This window comes from Mustelus asterias, chromosome 8, assembly GCF_964213995.1.
Source record: "Mustelus asterias chromosome 8, sMusAst1.hap1.1, whole genome shotgun sequence".
NCBI classification, from domain to species: domain Eukaryota; kingdom Metazoa; phylum Chordata; class Chondrichthyes; order Carcharhiniformes; family Triakidae; genus Mustelus; species Mustelus asterias.
The window spans coordinates 101,757,865-101,778,313 of record NC_135808.1 but is presented as its reverse complement, the minus strand read 5'-3'; positions in this window follow the sequence as shown (position 1 = coordinate 101,778,313).

Sequence of the window (20,449 nt, the reverse complement as noted above, 5' to 3'; positions counted from 1 at the left end):
TAGGAACTTCAGGATCCAGTTGCAGAGGGAGGTGCCGAGGCCCAGGCCACAGAGTTTGGAGATGAGTTTCGTGGGAATAATAGTGTTGAAGGCTGAGCTGTAGTCAATAAATAGGAGTCTGACATAGGTGTCCTTGTTATCTAGGTGTTCCAGGGTTGAGTGCCCTGGGAGATGGTGTCTGCTGTGGACCTGTTGCGGCAGTATGAAAATTGTAGTGGATCCAGGTAGTCCGGTAGGCTGGAATTGATTCATGCCATGACTAACCCTTCGAAGCACTTCATAATGATGGATGTCAGAGTCACCAGCCGATAGTCATTAAGGCACGCTGCCTGGCTTTTCTTAGGTCAATTCATTGACATCTTTGAGAATGGACACTTTTCATTAAGTGTCAGTCCGCCTTCTTGTGGATGGTTTAGAACTGATTTAACCCAATGGTGAATCCGCCAAAGAACATGACCCAAGATGATATCCATGTGGCATATTACCCCTTCAAGGTACTTGGAATGTTAGACATGGTACTTTGGAAAACATCTGGTGTTGACATTTAACGATTAAAACAAATCCTCTGAACAAAGTTTTGAGGGTGGTTAGTAATTTTAACTTCTCATCCAAAGGGACCTGCATAAAGCTGCTGTTGGCATCCAATTTTGTGGACATTGTATGACTGGACATGTTCGCCAAGCCTTTGTTCACTAAGGATATCGGATGTGTTTCCCTCAACTTATTAAGTCAAGTTAAATCAACACAAATGCAAAGGGAACCACTAGTTTTAGGAACTTGAACCATTGCAGAGCACCAACATGCAAGTATAGTGGCAGGAGATGACTTGCATCCAAGTCATCTCTTCCAGATGTGGTTGGACCCATTTCATTCATGGGTGTTTAAGTGTGAAAAGACAACATTTTGCCAAGTGATGTCATATTCAATCTTCTTCCCAGACCTGGAAATAATTTCAAGAAGATTTTTCTCTGAAGCCACACCTGGATTCTTGCTGATTGACTTCTTCCACTTTCCTGAGAAGATTAGGCTCTGTACAAACTCTTCTACTTAACAGCGAGGATTCCTGATTCTGTAAAATATACTATGTTTCCCATATCTGGGGAGGGATTCACTGATATTATCAGACAGCTGGAGGGAATACCAATGTCCCCACTGAGCTTGAAGGTGATTAACCTGAAGTTTTAAATTTTCCATCCAGTATTTAAGTTTTCCCGCACTGTTCAGCCTTTCATCGAAACCCGGTGCGGTCACTGCCTCTCCCTGGGGGAATCTCTCAGCTAGATTCAATATTTATTTTTTGGATGCTACAAAGTTGTTAAAAACTGCTTTATTTTAGGTTATTTCAATAATCTCTTCACTCCATTTCCCTGGATCGTTTCAGCCAACCTTGGACCTGGACCGCAGTTTTCCATAACCCAGCTTTGCTGGGGATCAAGTTTTCCCCAGGACTGCCTGCTCAGTGCACCATTAAAATTGATCTTTTTTTACCTTTTAAGGGTTGCTCATCTATTCCACGGGAGTGTCACAGTGACACAGTGGTTAGCACTGCTGCCTCATAGCGCCAGGGACCCAGGTTCAATTCTGGCCTTGGGAATTGTCTTGTGGAGTTTGCTCCATTCTCCCTGTGTCTGCATGGGTTTCCTCCAGGTGCTCCGGTTTCCTCCCACAGTCCAAAGATGTGCGGGTTTGGTGCATTGGCCATACTAAAATTGCCCCGGAGTGTCAAGAGGACTAAACAGGGTAAATGTGTGGGTGGTTACAGGGATAAGGCCTGGGTGGGATTGTCGTTGGTGTAGGCTCAATGGGCTGAATGGCCTCCTCTGCACTGTAGGGATTCTGTGAACCTTTGCTCGCTTCTCCGACTCAAAGCCTGGATCAGGATTTTCTTCACAGGCCATCACATGCTGTGGTGCAGCTCTGTATGACATTAAATGTTGGCATTATGATTCTTCCTGCTTCCCCTTCATCTACCTAAACAGCTTTGGAGACTCCAGTGGTACCACTTTTACAGTTCTGACATTTGCAGTCAGCATAATTAAGGACCCCTCGCACCCCGGACATTCTCCCTTCCACCTTCCTTCGGGAAAAAGATACAAAAGTCTGAGGTCATGTACTAACCGACTCAAGAACAGCTTCTTCCCTGCTGCTGTCAGACTTTTGAAAGCACTTACCTTGCATTAAGTTGATCTTTCTCTACACCCTAGCTATGACTGTAACACTACATTCTGCACTCTCTTGTTTCCTTCTCTATGAACGGTATGTTTTGTCTGTATGGCGCTCAAGAAACAACACTTCTCACTATGTTAATACATGTGACAATAATAAATCAAATCAAATCTTCTTTAAAATTGAATTTTCAGTGTTTTGGAGTCCATCGCTACTGTCACCATGTTGATTAGTCTAGCTTCAGAATAATTATTGAGATGTTGGCATGTTCAAGCAACAACTGGTTTATTTTATACAATTGAATTACGTACAGCTATTGATGAGGGCAGCACAGTGGTTAGCACTGCTGCCTCACACCGCCAGGGACCCGGGTTCGATTCCCGGCTTGGGTCACTGTCTGTGCGGAGTCTACACATTCTCCCCATGTCTGAGCGGGTTTCCTCCGGATGCTCCGATTTCCTCCCACAGTCCAAAAGGCGTGCTGGCTGGGGGAATTGGCTATGCTAAATTCTCCCTCAGTGTACCCGAACAGGTGCCGGAGAATCGAGACTAGGGGATTTTCACAGTAACTGCATTGCAGTGTTGGTGTAAGCCGACTTGTAACACTAATAAATAAACTTTAAACTAGGTTTTACACTGCTGACGCCATGAACATCCTTTTCCCTCTCCTAGTCATGTGTTCCCTTGCCACATCATTATAGGTGCTATTCACACAGTATCTCACATTAACCCTTGCAAAACCTAATACTCCTCCAAGCCACATACCACCCTAACTTGGAACTATATTGCAATTCCTTCACTGTTGCTGTAAAATCCTGGAACTCACCTAATCCCACTCTGAGTGTACCTGCCCCACAAGGGCTACACTGGTTCGAGAAGGTAGCTCATCATCACCGTCTAAGGCAATAAGGGATGGGCAATAAACGCAGCCTTGCCAAGAACACCCACATCCCACAAAAGAATGTTAAAACATATTTTCTTTCTGGAAATGCCTGGTATTGCTTTTTAATATTAAGTTGATAACTTCACTCTCATTTAAATTACTTTAGAAAATGTGTAGCCACTTCCCAGCAATCAATAGCTGAACTTTGTATCAAATGGATAGTTTTTAATGTAAAACTCAATTTTCAGAACATCTTTGGCAGTTTATAGGGTATGCCACTTAGAACCTGTTGAGCTTAATTTTAAGCTTTTCCAAGATGTCACACAACAACAACTGCAGTTAAATAGACAGTAACAACATATACTCTGCTCAGTAAAGGCAAGCATGTGAAGTTTAGGAAGAAGTGTTTACTGAAGAGTTAGCATGCAGCATTAGCCAAGTTGCAATATGGTGAGAAATTCTTTGTTACTTTGCATGAGAGTAACCCTCCTTTACTACACTGCCTGCAAGAGGATGTTCAAAAATTAACAGGAAATGAACCAGGCCCATTCCTTGTTACAGCTTAGCATGTGTTATACACTGCAACCTGTGAGCCCCTCAGTTGCAGCTGTACCCTGTAAGAAATGCAATTGCATACTCTCTCCTGTCCCAATCTGCCATGCACAATCATTGGGTCAATCTCAGGAACTGCAATGGGCCTCACATTTCTGGCAAGCAGATTGTCCCACTTGAATGCTGAAAAATTAAGCTGTATCTTGGCAGGTTCTGAATTGAGTCCTGCAGTTGGCACATTTACACACAGGTGAGAATTTGACATAGCTCTGGTGTTCTAGATGATACTTTTTACTCTTCATTTCCTCATCATTATTCAGAGGGCCTCAATACACATGGACCCAAGCAGGATGAAGTGGGGGCTGTACTGGACATCCGACATTGATTAATGTGCCAATGTAACCTTCAGAGTCAATACCCAATGTCTTTCTGGAGCCCAGCATGAAGTCAGGGGCTGTTTCAAATGGGTAACACAGCGATATGTTAATGTATGCAGTTACTCAGCAGTTAAGATATATTACCTGACAAAGGAGCAGCGCTCCGAAAGCTTGTGATTTCAAATAAACCTGGTGTCGTGTGATCTCTCATCAAGATATATAGATAAAGGATTTAATTAGAATGTTTGTGCTACTTAAGATTTTGATTGTAGTCTGGAGTCACCAGTGTGTCTCAAAGTGTTGCTTTCTCAGAATACTTACTGGACAGATGGGGAAGAAATGTGCAAAGCAATAAAAGAATTATTCAAAAGGCTAAATAATAAAGAAATGAAATGTGATCATATAGCACGTTTTATGACCTCACGATGTGCCAAAGCACTTTACAGCCAATTAGGTACTTTGAATTGCCACCACTGTTGTACCTTTCTTGGTAATATCTTGGGTGGGGTGTGGAATGGACTGCCTGCAGTGATAGTGGAGTCAGACACTTTAGGAACATTTAAGCGGTTATTGGATAGGCACATGGAGCGCACCAGGATGATAGGGAGTGGGATAGCTTGATCTTGGTTTCAGATAAAGCTCGGCACAACATCTTGGGGTGAAGGGCCTGTTCTGTGCTGTACTGTTCTATGTTCTATCATTCTGTCCCTTAAGACGGATAGGACCTTAACAACATCACATTTTCCTGGAGATATCAGGAACAGCACAATTAGAGTTTTGAGCACAGAGATTTCAACATTCAATCAAATAGAATTTAAATGTGTGTTCCTTCTTCAGGCACAGTCAGGTGCAGACATCAGAAAAACTGTTGCAGAAGTTTGTGTGTTCAGCTGCTTGGGTGAAAATTGGAACAAAAGATCAGCATTTGGCATAAATGTATAATTCTGGAAGTTTTTGGTGTGCGTCTTTTATTCTTTCATGGCATGTGAATATCAATGGTGTTACCATCACTGAATCCCCCACTGTCAACATCCTTGGGGTTACCATTGACCAGAAACTCAACTGGATTCACCACAAACACAATGGCTACAAGAGCAGGTCAGAGGCTAGGAATACTGTGGTGAGTAACTGACCTCCTGACTCCCCAAAGCCTGTCCATCATCTACAAGACACAAGTCAGGACTGTGATGGAGTACACCCTATTTGCCTGGATGGGTGCAGCTCCAACACCACTCAAGAAGCTTGACACTATCCAGGACAAAGCAGCCCACTTGATTGACACCATATCCACAAACATCCACTCCCTCCACCACCAACGCTCAGTAACAGCAGTGTGTGCTATCTACAAGTTGATATTCACCAAAGATCCTTAAACAGTATCTTCCAAACCAATGACCACTCCCATCTAGAAGGACAAGATACATGGGAACACCACCATCTGCAAGTTCCCCTTCAAGCCATTCATCATCCTGGTTTGGAAATATATTACCATTCCTTCGCAGTTGTTGGGTCAAAATCCTGGAATTCCCTCCCTAATGGCATTGTGGGTCAACCCACAGCACGTGGACTGCAGAGTTTCAAGAAGGCAGCTCACCAGCACTTCTTAAGGGCAACAAGGGATTGGCAATAAATGCTGGCTATGCCAGCGACGTCCATGTTCCATGAATGAATAAAAGAAACCGAGCAAGACATTTATTGCCCAACCCTAATTGCTTTTGAGGAGGTGGTAGTGAGCTGTCTCTTGAACCGTGATTGGATTGCTGTTACTGGATAACTGGATGGTAACTCATACAAATTGATTGATTGAGGAATGACAATTTATCAGTAAGTCTGACCTAGATATTATTAAAAGAGATGCTATTAACATGGCAACAAAGATGGAATGGTGTTGTTGAGTTGTATCAATTTTATAGTAACTTTGATGGCACTATGGCTAAATATCAATCCCATCCATTGGAGATATTTCAAACTTCTGGACACATCTCATTCAATTGACGAGAATGATAATTAATCAAGTATGCTAAGGAAAACTCAATTTTGTTATAGGCTTTGTTTCAACATACCTTCAAAAGGTTAAAAATATTACATCTGTGAATGTGCTCACCTCAAGTCAGTGTTTAATTTCCAGACAGCAGAAGTAAACATGTGCTTTCAAGATTAAGTGTATTGATATATTTAAGAGATATCTATTGTAAAGTTTATTATTGGAACATGCAAAGTTTTGTACTAATCAAAATTTATTGCCTTTTTCCATTGTTTAGAAAAAGCACACCTTGAGCCTCAGTCTCAATCCACATACTGAATACAGATGTAACTGTGGTAGAAGACAGCACATTCCAGTGAGCTGGGGTAAAGTGACAAGAATCGGCTGTTGATTGCTGGGTTTCACTACCATTTACAGATTGGGCAGGTGAGTGTGAAGCACAGGGGATGCAAGGCAACTTCCAGGATTAGGGGCGGCACGGTAGCACAGTGGTGAGCACTGCTGCTTCACAGCTCCAGGGACCTGGGTTCGATTCCCAGCTTGGGTCACTGTCTGTGTGGAGTTTGCACATTCTCCTCGTGTCTGCGTGGGTTTCTTCCGGGTGCTCCGGTTTCCTCCCACAGTCCAAAGATGTGCGGGTTAGGTTGATTGGCTATGCTAAAAAAAAATTGCCCTTTAGTGTCCTGGGATGCGTAGATTAGAGGGATTAGCGGGTGGGATATGGGGGTAGGGCCTGGGTGGGATTGTGGTCGGTGCAGACTCAATGGGCCGAATGGCCACTTTCTGTACTGTAGGGTTTCTATGATATCTAATCTATAATAGTCACGGACATCAAACTCAAATTGAATAACCTAATATACAAAATGTAACATAGTATGAAAATGCCACTTGGTCCCCTTTCTGCAACAAATCATTTATCCACTTGCAATTATAATCATTTACTCATCTTTCTATTTCCTGAAATGAGGTCACAGTTAACCTATTTTATGTAATTTTAATTATTTGCTATCTAATGATTGAACGTGTTTTAGGAAATACTGCAACATCCATTGGTGTGATATTATTTTAAGATAACACTGATAATTACTGTGGGTCAGATTTTCAGCAAGATCTCAGTAAATACTTTTTTTCTTTCATCAGGCAAGTGTCTGACACCCAAACACCCATTCACTTCTTAGTCTTCAAAAGGCAGAGCTGAGAAATGCAGACAGATAGCTCCTTACTGACTTGTATCAACTGAACTGCCTTTCCCAAAGTGGTGTGTGAGGTTTGAGTTGTTAAGTGGCAAGGATTAGTCACCATCCCAAGTGTACACAGAGGCAGAGAGAGATTTTGCAACTACGCAACTTTGCAGCATTCAACACTATTGGGCTTGTGCGTCAGAATGGGGCTCGCTGCAGGAGTTCTAGGGGGTTGGGGTATTTCCAGATGAGGTTGCAATAAATAGCAGCAGAGAATACATTCAAAATCCTCAAGATAGTTACTACAGAACAGAACTGCTGGGTCAAAGCAACCTCCAGCATCAACAGACGACGAGCAAAGCCCCTCTTATTCGTGTTCAAAACACTTCAGGGAATAGCTGAGGCAAGCAGAATACTTTTAAATGAAAATGTACTCAGTAATTCTCTCACAAAAGGAAATATCCCCAATTATTTATACATTCACAGCTGCTAAGATTTCACATCTCCAATTCTCTCTCGATTCAACCTGGTGTCATTATACAACGGGATGGGCAATTAAAAAATATATTTGTTCTGGGATTGGGGCTTCACAGACAAAAACCAGTATTTATTTCCCATCTTTAATTGCTCTACAGAATGTAGTGGTCCACTATCTTCTTCAACCCTTGCAATCCATGTAGTGTAGGTACACACAGAATTTTGATTCAGCAACACTGAAGGAATGGCACTATGGCTCCACGTCAGGATGGTGTGCGACTTGGAGAGGAACTCAGTGGTGTCCCATGCCGTCTAGGTGGTAGAGATCAGAGGCTTAAGAAGCGGTGAGTTTCTGCAGTGCTTCTCATAGATGCTACCCATTGCAATCTTGATGACGGGAGTGAATGTTTAACTTGAGGGGGTGCCAATCAAGTCGGCTGCTATGTCTTGGATAGTGCAGCGCTTCTTGAATATTGTTGAAATTGCACTCATCCAGCCAAGTGGGGTACAGACCATCAGACTCCAGACCTTTGCCTTGTAGACGAAGGACAGACTTTTGCGGAGTCAGAAGGCGAGTTACTTGCCAAAGACCAATCTCTTGCCCTGCGAACGTAACATTTATATGGCTGCTCCAGTTAAATTTCTGGTCAATGTTGACTAATAGCATGTTGATATTGTGGATTTAGTGATGCCTTTGAACATCAAGGGAAGGTGACAAGATTCTCTCTTGTTGAAGATGATCATTGTCTGACACTGAATGTTACTTGTCCCTTATCAGCCCAAGCCAGAACTCTGTACAGGTCTTGTTGCATGTGGGCACAGACTCCATTATCTGAACACTATACAATCATCAACAAACATCCCCTCTGCTGATTTTCTGGTAGAGGGATGGTCAATGAGGGGCAGCTGAAGCTGCTCAGAGGAACTCCTACAGTTATATCTTGGGTCTGAGCTGATTGACTTTCAATACTCAGAACCACCTTCATAAATCCAGCAATGGAGTTTCCTCTGAACCTCGAAGTCAATTTTATTAGGATTTCCAAGATGCCAAATGTTCCTCGATATCAAGGGCACTCACCAATATTCCCTTTCCAGCTGTGCAGCAAACAGAAAGTCCTGAAACAGATCACACAAGTGGGGCGGCATGGTGGCACAGTGGTTAGCACTACTGCTTCACAGTGCCAGGGACCCGGGTTCGATTCCCAGCTTCAGTCACTGTGCAGAGTTTGCACGTTCTCCCTGTGTCTGCGTGGGTTTCCTTTGGGTGCTCCAGTTTCCTCCCAGTGTCTGAAAAACGTACTGGTTAGGTGCATTGGCTATGCTAAATTCTTCGTCAGTGTACCCTAACAGGTGCCGGAGTGTGGCGATTAGGAGATTTTTACAGTAATTTCATTGCAGTGTTAATGTAAGCCTACTTACCGGGCAAGCATTGGCATCAGGGTCAAAAGGAAATTGCAAACTTATGCAACTGAAAAGAGGCTCCACACATTGCCATGCAGAAAGCAGGCTTGAGACATTTGCAGAAATCATTTTCCACCCCCACTGCAGGTGAAATCTTCAGAGTTTGCCATAATTATTCAAATGACGTCCAAGACCCAAAAAGAGTAGCACGTTTTGTGGTAAGTATTGAAATGTTAATGCACATGAAACACCATTTTTTTTAAAAATCAAAAGACAAGTTTGTAAATCTCAGTTACAAATAAAACAGTTCCCCATTTTTCTTTAGCAATAATTTTATCCACTAAATTCCCTTCATCGAATCCCTACAGTGCAAGAGGGTGACATTTGACCCATCGAGCCTGCACCGACAGCAATCCGACCCAGGCCCCATCTCCGAAACCCCACATAACCCTGCTAATCCCCCTGACATAAGGGTCAATTTATCCTGGCAATCAACCTAACCCGCACATCTTTGGACTGTGGGAGGAAACCCATGTGGACATGGGGAGAACGTGCAAACTCCACACAGTCACCCGAGGCCAGAATTGAGGCAGCAGTGCTAACCACTGTGCCATCGTACCATCCCCGCATGATAGGTGTGGGAGGATAGATATATGCAATCTGCTCCCAGCATTGTCCTTTTTTATAAAAGGAATGAAGAGGAATCAGAGAATGAAGTTAGGGACAACTATAACAAGATCCCACAAATCTGACCAATCGTTAGTGGGAGCACGTGGGAGGCACTTAAAGTATCTACTGTATCATCAATGGACACAGAGTTCCCAAATCTAAGGGTGGGTTAACAACTCTAGTTCAGCATCACCTCGCTGAGCACATAAAAACATAACATAAGAAATAGGAGCAGGAGTAGGCCATCTAGCCCCTCGAGCCTGCCCCGCCATTCAATAAGATCATGGCTGATCTGACGTGGATCAGTACCACTTACCCGCCTGATCCCTATAGCCCCTAATTCCCTTACCGATCAGGAATCCATATATCCGTGACTTAAACATATTCAACGAGGTAGCCTCCACCACTTCAGTGGGTAGAGAATTCCAGAGATTCACCACCCTCAGAGAAGATATTGTCTGACGCTTCACAGGCAATGATTGAGTCACTGTCTTGTAATTCCCTATCCAATAACATGGGAGGGCTGTAGTGGTTCAATGAAGCAACCCTTCATCTCAGAGCAACTGGCGACAAATGATAATCGTAGTCTTCCCGACATTCTTTGTAACTGGTACTAGATTATGCAAATGATAGGGTGTGCAGAACCAGGATTGTTGGGGATGCTTCAGTGATGGTTCAGGTGTGTAAATTACACCAACAACAAACAGGTTTGTTAGATGTTAGGCTGTTCTTTTTCCAGAGAATAGCTGACCTATGGGACAAGTTGTGCGCTTGTGTGGGGAATGTTGATTCTTCAAAGGGGGAATTGCTCAATAAAAGCATTTGATAAAGTACTGCACAAAATAAGAGCCCATGGTGCTGGGGGTAGTATATTAACATGGATAGAGGATTAAATAAATGATAGATGACAGTTGGAATAAATGGTGCGTTTTCAGGGTGGCTACCTGGGCCACAGGGATCAGTGCTGGGGCCACAGTTATTTACAATATATATTAATGATTTGGGCAAGGGAGGTAAATGTACTATTGCCAAGTTTGTGGATGACACAAAAATAGGTGGGAAGGCAAGTAGTGAGGATGACAGCATTGAGAGGGATATTGACACTCTCAGTTAGGTGAGTGGCCAAAAACTTGGCAGATGGAATATAATGTAGGAAAATGTGAAGTTATGCACTTTGTTAGGAAGAGTAAAGGAGCAGAGTATTATTTCAATGGAGAAAACTGCAGCAGAGGGATTTGGAGGGCCTCCTGCATAAATCACAAAAAGCTAGCATGGAAGTTCAGCAGGTAACTGGGAAGACAAATGGAATGTTGGCCTTCATTCCAAAGAGAATGGAGTAAAAAAGTAGGGAAGTCTTGCCAAAACTATACACTCGTTAAATCGCATCTGGAACACTGAGTAGTTTTGGTCCCCTTATCTAAGGGAAGATGTCCTGGCTTTGGAGGCAGTCCAGAGAAGGTTCATGAAGTTGATCCCAGATATGAAGGGATTTTTTTTTTTTAAAATGAGGAGAGGTTGAGTTTGTACTCATTGGAGTTTAGAAGAACGAGAGGTGACCTTATTGAGACAGAGGATTCTCAGGGGGCTTGACAGGGTAGATGCTGAGAGGATGTTTTCTCTTGTGGGAGAGTCTAGGACCAGAGAGAATAATCTCAGAATAATGGGGTCACAGAGATGAGGAGGAATTTCTTCACTCATGAGTGTAGTGAATCTGTGGAATTCTTTACCACAGAGAGCTGTTGAGACTGGGTCATTAACTGTGTTCAAGATTGAGAAACAGATTTTTAATCAGTAAAGGAAGCAAGGGTTATGGGAGTGAGGGTTGAGAATTCAGCCAAGATCTCATTGAATGGTCTGAATGGCCTAGTTCTGCTCCTATGTCTTATGGTCTGGCTTCTGACACACGATTGGCTCATAGTAGTAGTGTGCAAATCATTGTCAGTGTGGTCTCCTTTAACTAGTTTGTCGCTTAGAGAAATTTACAAATTATTTTTCCCAATTGCGTGTAGGTTTTTGAACTTTGTTCACCTGTTCCAAGAGCCTACAAGACACCTTGGCCATAGAGAATCTCTTAGAAACTAGAAGCAGGAGTAAGCCATTCGGCCATTCAAGCCTGCTCTGCCATTTATTTTGATCATGGCTGATCATTGAATTCGATATCCTGATCCTCCATAATCCCATTAGCCCCAAGAGCTGAATCTAATTTCTTCCTGAAATCAGAGAACGTTTTGACCTCAACTACTTTCTGTGGTAGTGAATTCCACACATTCACCACTCTGGGTGAAGAAATGTCTCCTCACCTCAGTTCTAAAAGGTTTACCCTTTATCCTCAAACTCTTGACCTTACCGTATGGGCTAGGCTAGATACATCAGCTAGTCTCTTCCTGTCTTGACATCTTCCCGTGGTTATATGGCCGAGAACTAGAAAAAGCAGCATTTCCAGCTATCTTCCGTGACTTTTTTATCCCAGCATCAATTACGTTTAATTACCAATCTAGACTGAATTTAATAACCACAGAGAGCTTTGTGATCCGAGTGCAGATTGTGGGCTATTACTGTAAATTTTTGAAAGCATTACACTGATCTTCACATCACTTAAGATAATGCCTCATTTGTGTAAACTGCAGAATACTGCAAAGATCTCTCTCATTTGCATCCAATCAAAACCAAAAGTTTTTAAAAAGGGAAGACTTGCAGTTATTAGCACTTTTCATGACTACTAGATGTCTCAAAGCACTTCACAGACAATGAAGTACTTTGAAGTGTAGTCACTGTTGTAATGTAGGAAACAGAGCAGCTGGAATCATACAACAGCAGAGGAGGTCATTTGGCCCACTGTCTGTGCTGGTCCTCTGAAGGAGCAAATCACCTAGTACCAATTCCCCCGCCTTTACCTAGTGGCACTGCAAACTTCTCCTCTTCAGATCATGATCTGCAGAAAGCAAATTCCCACCAACAGCAAAATGATGACAACCAGATAACTGTGCGAGATGTTGAACAAGGTCTAAATATTGGCCTGGACACTGATGATAGCCCTTTTGCTGTTTTTTCCCCAAATTAATGCTGTGGAATCTTTTACACCCACCTGTGAGGAGCCTCGGTTTAACATCTCATCTGAAAAGCACACCTCCAACAATGCAGCATGCCTTCAAGGTCAAACTGGAATATCAGTCTTGAATTTTTTCACTCATCTTGGGGTGGTATTTAAATCCAGGGCCTTCTGGTTCAGAGGCAGGAATGCTATCCTGAGCCACAGCTCAAAGGCCAATAACACTACCTTGAGGGCCTCTTATATAGTTAGAGCAGTACGTCAAACATGCATTTGCCATATCACACTTGCAATCTTTTGAAAAGTTGGAATTGCCAGTTCATCAGACAATCCATAAGAAGCCACTCCTCAACTGAGACAACAATGCTGTAGTCCTTCAGAAGCTCTGGAAACATAAGAGGACTCAAACCCCATGCGGAGTACTGAGAACTCCATTTCTCAACCATAGAAATAAACGTCAATCACTTGGCTACGAAGCCAATTTGGCAATCATTTAGCATCTTCTCAAATATGGATTTATATGGAAAGACATTTGAAGGCACTAAGGTGTAATGAAACAAAGAAACTGGATGCTGAATCAAAATAGGAGACATTCAAAAAGATGAACTAGAGTTTGGCCAAAGAACTGAGTTTTAGACATGATCCAACAGGTGGGTGACTATTACACCATGGATGAAAATTTGAGGAGGCTTGTTGCCAGTGTAAAGCAGTGAAGCAGCAGCTCATAGAGGTGTCGCAGAATAGAATACAGGTAGCTGATTTTTGATGAGCTCCAGTTTATATAGGGGAAACTAGCCAAGAGCAAGACTGCACTTTAATCAGACACCAAGAGGTGAACTGAAGATGACAAAACTAATTCAGTGATTGCTGGTCTCCAAGTGCTAACTTACCATGATGCATCTTTTACCAAATAAATCTTTAGTTGTAAAGAGCAGGATGGTTCCTTATGTTTGAATTCTAACTCAATCACAAGTCCAAATGTTTCAATGTGTGCTGTACTTACAGACAATACTTGCTGCATAAATAAAAAAGCCTGCGAACATGAATCATCCCCATCATCAATGTAGTGCTTAGGGCATCTGCCTTGCACTCCAATCACTCTTATACAAAGGTGATTACAGTTCATATCATTGTATTATTCCTTGCCAACTGCATGATTGCACTCCATCGGTCATCTCTGCCCTAATGAGAGGTCGGCCATCAATACCACAAAGTGTTGTCATGCTGCAAACTATTCAGAAATCCCAGATATTACAGGCACACAGAAATTAGAATTTGTTTTGCATAGGAAAGGTCCTCATATAACCGTAGAATCCATACAGAGCAGGAGGCCATTCGGCCCATCAAGCCTGCACCGACAGCAATCTGACCCAGGCCCTATCCCCGTAACCCCATACATCTATCCTGCTAATTCCCTTAACATTTAGGGGCAATTTAGCACAGCCAATCCATCTAACCCGTACATCTTTGGAGTGTGGGAGGAAACCCACGCAGACACAGAGAAAATGTGCAAACTCCGCACAGACAGCCATCCAAGGCCGGAATTGAACCCGGGTCCCTGGCGCTGTGAGGCAGCAGTGCTGCCATGCCAATCCATTCAAGTCTTTTCTTGGCAGTAGGTAATCCAGCTCAGAAATGAAGACACTACAAGCTCCAAAAGTGGGTATTTAGAAAAAAATGTATGACGAACTAGCTTTTGTTTTACACAATTGCAACGCTTCTATATATTTTTTTAAATTATACCCATACGAATGCACGCACACTATTGTAATTCCATCCATTTTTAGTCTTTGTTTAAAGTGACAACTGGTGTTTGACACACAAAAAGCAGCTTCAAAAGTCCAGATCATTTGCAATCTACCGCTGTAAGTCTCGAGTGTTTTCACTGTTAATACCACACAAGAAAGGTGCTCATTTATATAACACCTTTTATAATGTCAGGGCATTCCAAAGCTCTCTCATCTCTAGCGCTTTTATATGCCGGTGAGAGACAGTCCAGGTCTCACTGCAGTGCAGGAGCATACTACTGATTGTTCAAAAAGGTGATGCTTGTCCATCAAGTTGGCTCACGTTTAGAGTTTAAACGCCTTGATGAGACAACAGCAGTGGCAGAGAAGGAAAGGAAGAAAGGAAATCCTGCACTCTGAATCTGACTATCATATGGCATATCCTGCCCGTTCTGTCCAACGATCTGCAGGTCAAACATCGGCCTGTTCAGTCATAAGACTCCATGGCAGAAACTCGTGACTCTGAGTAGATGTCATCCTCAAACTGAGGGACAGCCAACAATGAAAAGTTCTTTATAACCAATGAAGTACATTTGAATGTAATCACCATTGTAATTTAAGCCATGTATCTCCCATCAGTGAGATAATAAGGATCTTTTCTACAATTGACGTAAACATAGCATCCTACTATTCCCCAATAAGTACCTGGTGTACGTGCAAGTACTAATTTGAAATAGATTTAAACATGACTTCTCCATCCTGGAAAATAACTAAAGTCCAAAGAATGCATTATGAGGTGATAACATCACAACTGATGTGACATCAGTGGCACTGTAGAAAGACAAATTTTGGAAATTGTAAATGATATGTCTGATAACCAATAATACCGAACTGCATCAAATCCAATCCTTCAAACCAAAATATTTGAAATTTTGCTTGGTGCAGGAGCATTCTTGAATCTTTCTTCTAACATAGAACAAGATATCAGGAACATAATCAGCTGTGCAAAAGGAGAAAGTAATGGGTGGTACTGGTTTTATTTTTGTTGAAAAGTTAAACCCTTCACACTGATTCTGAACAAAATACATTTTTATTCTGCAAGATAGATGAATATGAAGTTATGGCAACTTGACAAAAAAGGAAAAAAATCACAAAAATTCTGAAGACAGTAGCAGTTACTGTGTCGAAAGTGAAACACAGAGTCAATGCTTATAAATGCAGAAAATCCCATACATGCTGTGACCAGTTATTGGTGTCACAAAAGACTCAGCTGCAGACTAGGAACAGAGATTTGTACAACTGATACAACCTAGTGCAGTATACAGTTATCTGTAAAGTATAATATACCAGGACTGGGAGCAGACACTACTCTATTAGTTGTAATGCACGATGTGACCTTTTCTTGTAAGCTACATAAGTTCATATTAAACTACACCATTTACAGACAGAACAAAGCTGAATTACACAGATACAACAGTCAACATACTTAAGTTACATGCTGGGTTTTTGTCTTTGAAAAGTGCATGAATTTTTCTTCTTTAACAAAAAAAGAGCGAAAGACAGAACACGGAGAGAGAGAGAGAGAGAGAGAGAGAGAACGCAAGAGAGCAAGAACCCGACAGAACAAGAGACAGCAAGAGATAGAGAGAAAACGTGAGAACAACAGACAGAGCAAGACAAAGAGAAAGGAGAATGCACAAAAATGTCTTTTTTGACCCCACTGCCTGGAACAAATCGTGTAAAGCCTTCTGTCCTGCAGAGAACCAAAACAATCCAATTCTTCATAAAAAAATTAAAATGATCAAAGAATATAATCATTCAAATAAAGCAAGTATCATCAGGATAGAACTTTGTCTTTAAAGTGTTCGTAAAAAGAACTTGAAAGCACACTTTGCCGCATCTAGCTTTTCTTAAAATAAAAATGTGCAATACTGACTAAAAGGCATTAAAAAAATAATCTCGGAACACTTTAAATTAACAATTGGTGACTATGGCATTGAAACCGCGGTGTTGCTCAAAAATAAAGAGTTTCTACTAAGGCTGGGAAATCTTTGTCATCAACTTGTTACAAATAATGTGCTTTCTCCATAAGTGTTGGAAAAACAACTACTACGAGAGCTTAGTTACCAGCGGATGGTGATGCAGTAAGATATGCAAATTTACTTCTTGCCTCTTCACCTTCCAAAATCAAACCTGGAATTGGTGTTCAGAGTCCAACAGCTCAAAGTGCAACTGAATTAAATTTGGACAGCCTCAATTTAATGGACATGAGCTAAATTCAACACTATTTTCAAATTCAACGACAAATTAGTAACCTGGAAAGGTTACAATGGATTGAAGTCAGAGACATTATTCTATTGTTGGGATGTGGAAATAACAGTCATACAGTAGCATATTGTCTCAAATTTCTAACCAATTTGGAGAGCTTGATGCACTCACTATGAAGGTGAGGGGAAATATTGCTGCGACTCAGTTAGAATTTAGCATTTTCAATATTTAAGATTGTTTAGTACTGTAGTTACAACAGTATCATTTTGCTCTTTTGGTTAAGGATGATCTACTGACTCCAACCAATCTCAGTCCTTTATCAGTCATTTTATCAGGCCCTGCATTATATACACGACCAACTGATTGAATGCCACAAACGAGCAATCTTGGCGAGGGAAATAATAGTCATACATGGTATTATTTAAAAACTCAGCGCATTATTAAACCACGTAGGGTTGTTTGGACAATTTTTCTCCCCCATTACATTTTGTGCTTAATAGCATAGATATCAATAGAGGCTAAACACTGTTTCCCATTGCTGTCACACTATCAGCATCAAGCAGTCCCTAGTCAGGTTTAAAAGGCGGATGCAGAGTAAAGCTCCTTTTGCTTGGCCTTACTAGTTCTTCTTCATCAACTTGCTATGTTATCAATCTGAAATTTTAATTAATTTCACTTCCAATACTGAAAATCATCTTTCAGGCCCAAGTCACTAATCAAATTAGTGCCAGTTGGTGGGCAATTTTGTCATTTTACTTGGGGCCTTTGCAGACACAAGAGTGCTTAACTAACAGTGTGCACCAAATTTAAACTGAGACCCTGGAGGTGAAAGGGTGAACAATTGCCACATAACATACTGCGCCTCTTAATTTCATCCCCTTTGGTTTTTAATTAAAGATTTGTTTACGTTCATTGAATGACGATGGTTCTGGAAAATTCACTTTCAAAAGAAAAAATACATTTTTTTAAAACAGCATTGAGAAGTCCAGTCTGTGGGTGAAGGGACATGATTCTTCGACCATATCCCTACAAACAATGCCACAAGTTGAACAATTCTCCCCCGACTACTCTGGAAAAGCTAAACTCTCAGGGTAACTTCAATCGCATACAGGTAAAATACATTGTGTCAAGGAATTGAATGCAGTTCGTAAACCACATTTTCTGCAGCGATGAATCTCCTTGAATGTTTCCAGTAAAACACCAATTCAAAAGGAAGGGTTCAATATTACTTTGTACCACTCCACTCCCAGCTTCCCACTCAGTGATTACTACTGGAGAAATTTCATCAATCTAGACATTTAATCCTAGCCAGGAGTGAAACACTAGGATATTCCAGTTCTTAAAAATTTTCATTACAAGTTTTATATAAATAGATTCAAGATGCCTTTTAACAGATCCTCCCTGCACTAAGCTGTCAAGCATGACACTTATCTTTGTTCAAAAGGAAATATCAGAATGCAACCTGGAATGAGATGCGATGCTGGCAAATACTCCATTTTACATTCCCTCCTCCTCCTCACCCACCTCAACAGCCATAAAAAAGGTGCTGCAAAGTCAGGAAAGACATTGACCCGTCCTTCCACTTCAGAGGATACTTGGAGAGGTCAGATCATGCAGGGGTGGGGAAATTTAAAACAAAAGAGAAAAGGTCACTCAGGGAAAAAGGGAGTAATCACCAACTCCAAAAATTACAGATCAAAAAATGAGAGATATTTAAGCCCTTAGACTAAGATGCTTTCAAACTTTGTTTAATTGTTGGCTATTACGTACGAACAAGAGAATTTACTTAAATAATAAATCAAATCTACTGATCTGAAAAATCAGGGCAAAAATTGTCAATTTAATTTTAATGCAGCCTTTTCTAATTATCCCAATTAAACAATACACAGATATTGTGTGTACACAAGTCTGCAGTCAATTTTATCACCTTACGAAACAAAATCTATCAACTGGAATTTTTAAACTCTCATGACATTGCCCCATCCCCATTTCTTCATTATATTTTCGTTTTCAGTCTTCCTGCCTATCAGTAGCTGCAAGGGCTGGACAGTCTGGAGAATAACGTAAGCTTTGACAGACTCCAAGTGCATTGATGATGAGCAGGATTATTCTTCCTGTTGATTTCACTTCCCCCCCCCAAAAGCATCCAATGAGAGTACACCTCCCACCACAAAGTGCTTTATGCATAGAGGTCTTAGTAATACAGCCAGGGCTGATCCACAAACGGGGTGGGGGGAGGCTAAAACCACAAGATGGCATCCTCGTCATCACTATAAAGAATCAATATTCCTACAACTTCCCAAATAGCGCTCAATTTGCACAATGTCTGATATTAAACATTTCTTAAAAATGACTAAATTACCCAGCCTTAGTACTTTAAAAAAAAAGGCTCTCTCAGGAATGGGTAAAGTATAAACTACCCATTTTTAAAAAAGCCAACTTTGAAATATTAGCAAAAACACTTAAAAGTTTATCAGAATGCTTCATAGTGCTTCCAATATTTGCAGTTCAATCCTTTTCCAAGTACCTACCCCACCCATCCCTCCCCCAACACGACCCACGTCCGGTGAATGCAGAAAACATACAATGTTCAACTCCATTCTAGGGTCTGATTCACTTTATCAGTACAAAAAAAAACATTCATTCAATAACAGAAATAGGATTGCTCAAGTACGGAGAAAAGAGCTTTTAGTGAGCGGGCCACAGTTACAGCCGCACCATTAATACACGCTGGATAAGCACCAGCACTAGTTTGTGCACAGTGAAGAATTAAAAAGCTGCTTCCATTTTGGCCACGGTCTGCAGTTGAACAGAGACCCTCACAAAATAAAATGGCAATGTTTCATTGAACTCCTTTGGCCCTCGAGGCCTCAGGGTGCATTTACTTCCGTCAAGTTCACTGTTAACATATCGTGTACCAGGTGTCTGCGATAATATCAAAGCCGCTACATACTTTAAAAAATCAATCGCATCTGGATGGCGTAAAAAAAAATCCTAATTATCCACCCATGTTCGATAAATTCCTCATCGTCTGGGAACAGAATTAGAAGTGCACAGAACACACCCTAGTCTGCTCATACTTCAAGGCCTAATTTTCAAATGAATGACATTTTTCACAGAGGTCATTAGTTTTTACATCTGTGGAATAAACAAAAAGGGCATGAAAATTTCAACGGTTGTATCAGGGGAGCAGGAAGAGAGAAAAGAGGACCATGTCCTGCCTTACTGTAGAAAACAGAAGTAACTGGTGCGAGGCCTTGTAGATGTTTGGCAAAAGGAAAAAGACAATCACTTTGTCCGTTTGTGAAAATATTATGGATCGCCTGCTAACATTCCAGATCTGAAAAAAGTATTTGAAAAAGATCAGATTCAAGAAAGCAAGACTAGTACTGGAAAAACTAGCTGCCATCTTATTTTTAAATCTGCAGATTTTTTTTGAACTGCACAAAATGCATCATGCTTATTTCCTGGACAAACAATATTCTCAAACCATGACATTCCAGGGAGGATGTTCAGTGGATTTAGAAAGTACTGTCTTACACCATTTAAAATAACGCTGTTCACAGAACCTTTAAAGATTTCTCCCCACTTTCCCCCCCAAAAATTGGAATATAACAAAAGTCATATTGAACAGACTGAATTCCAGAAGTACAAAGGATTATCTAACTGAGTTTATGTTTTCCACAGAAATAATCATTAATTTAACCCCTTCACT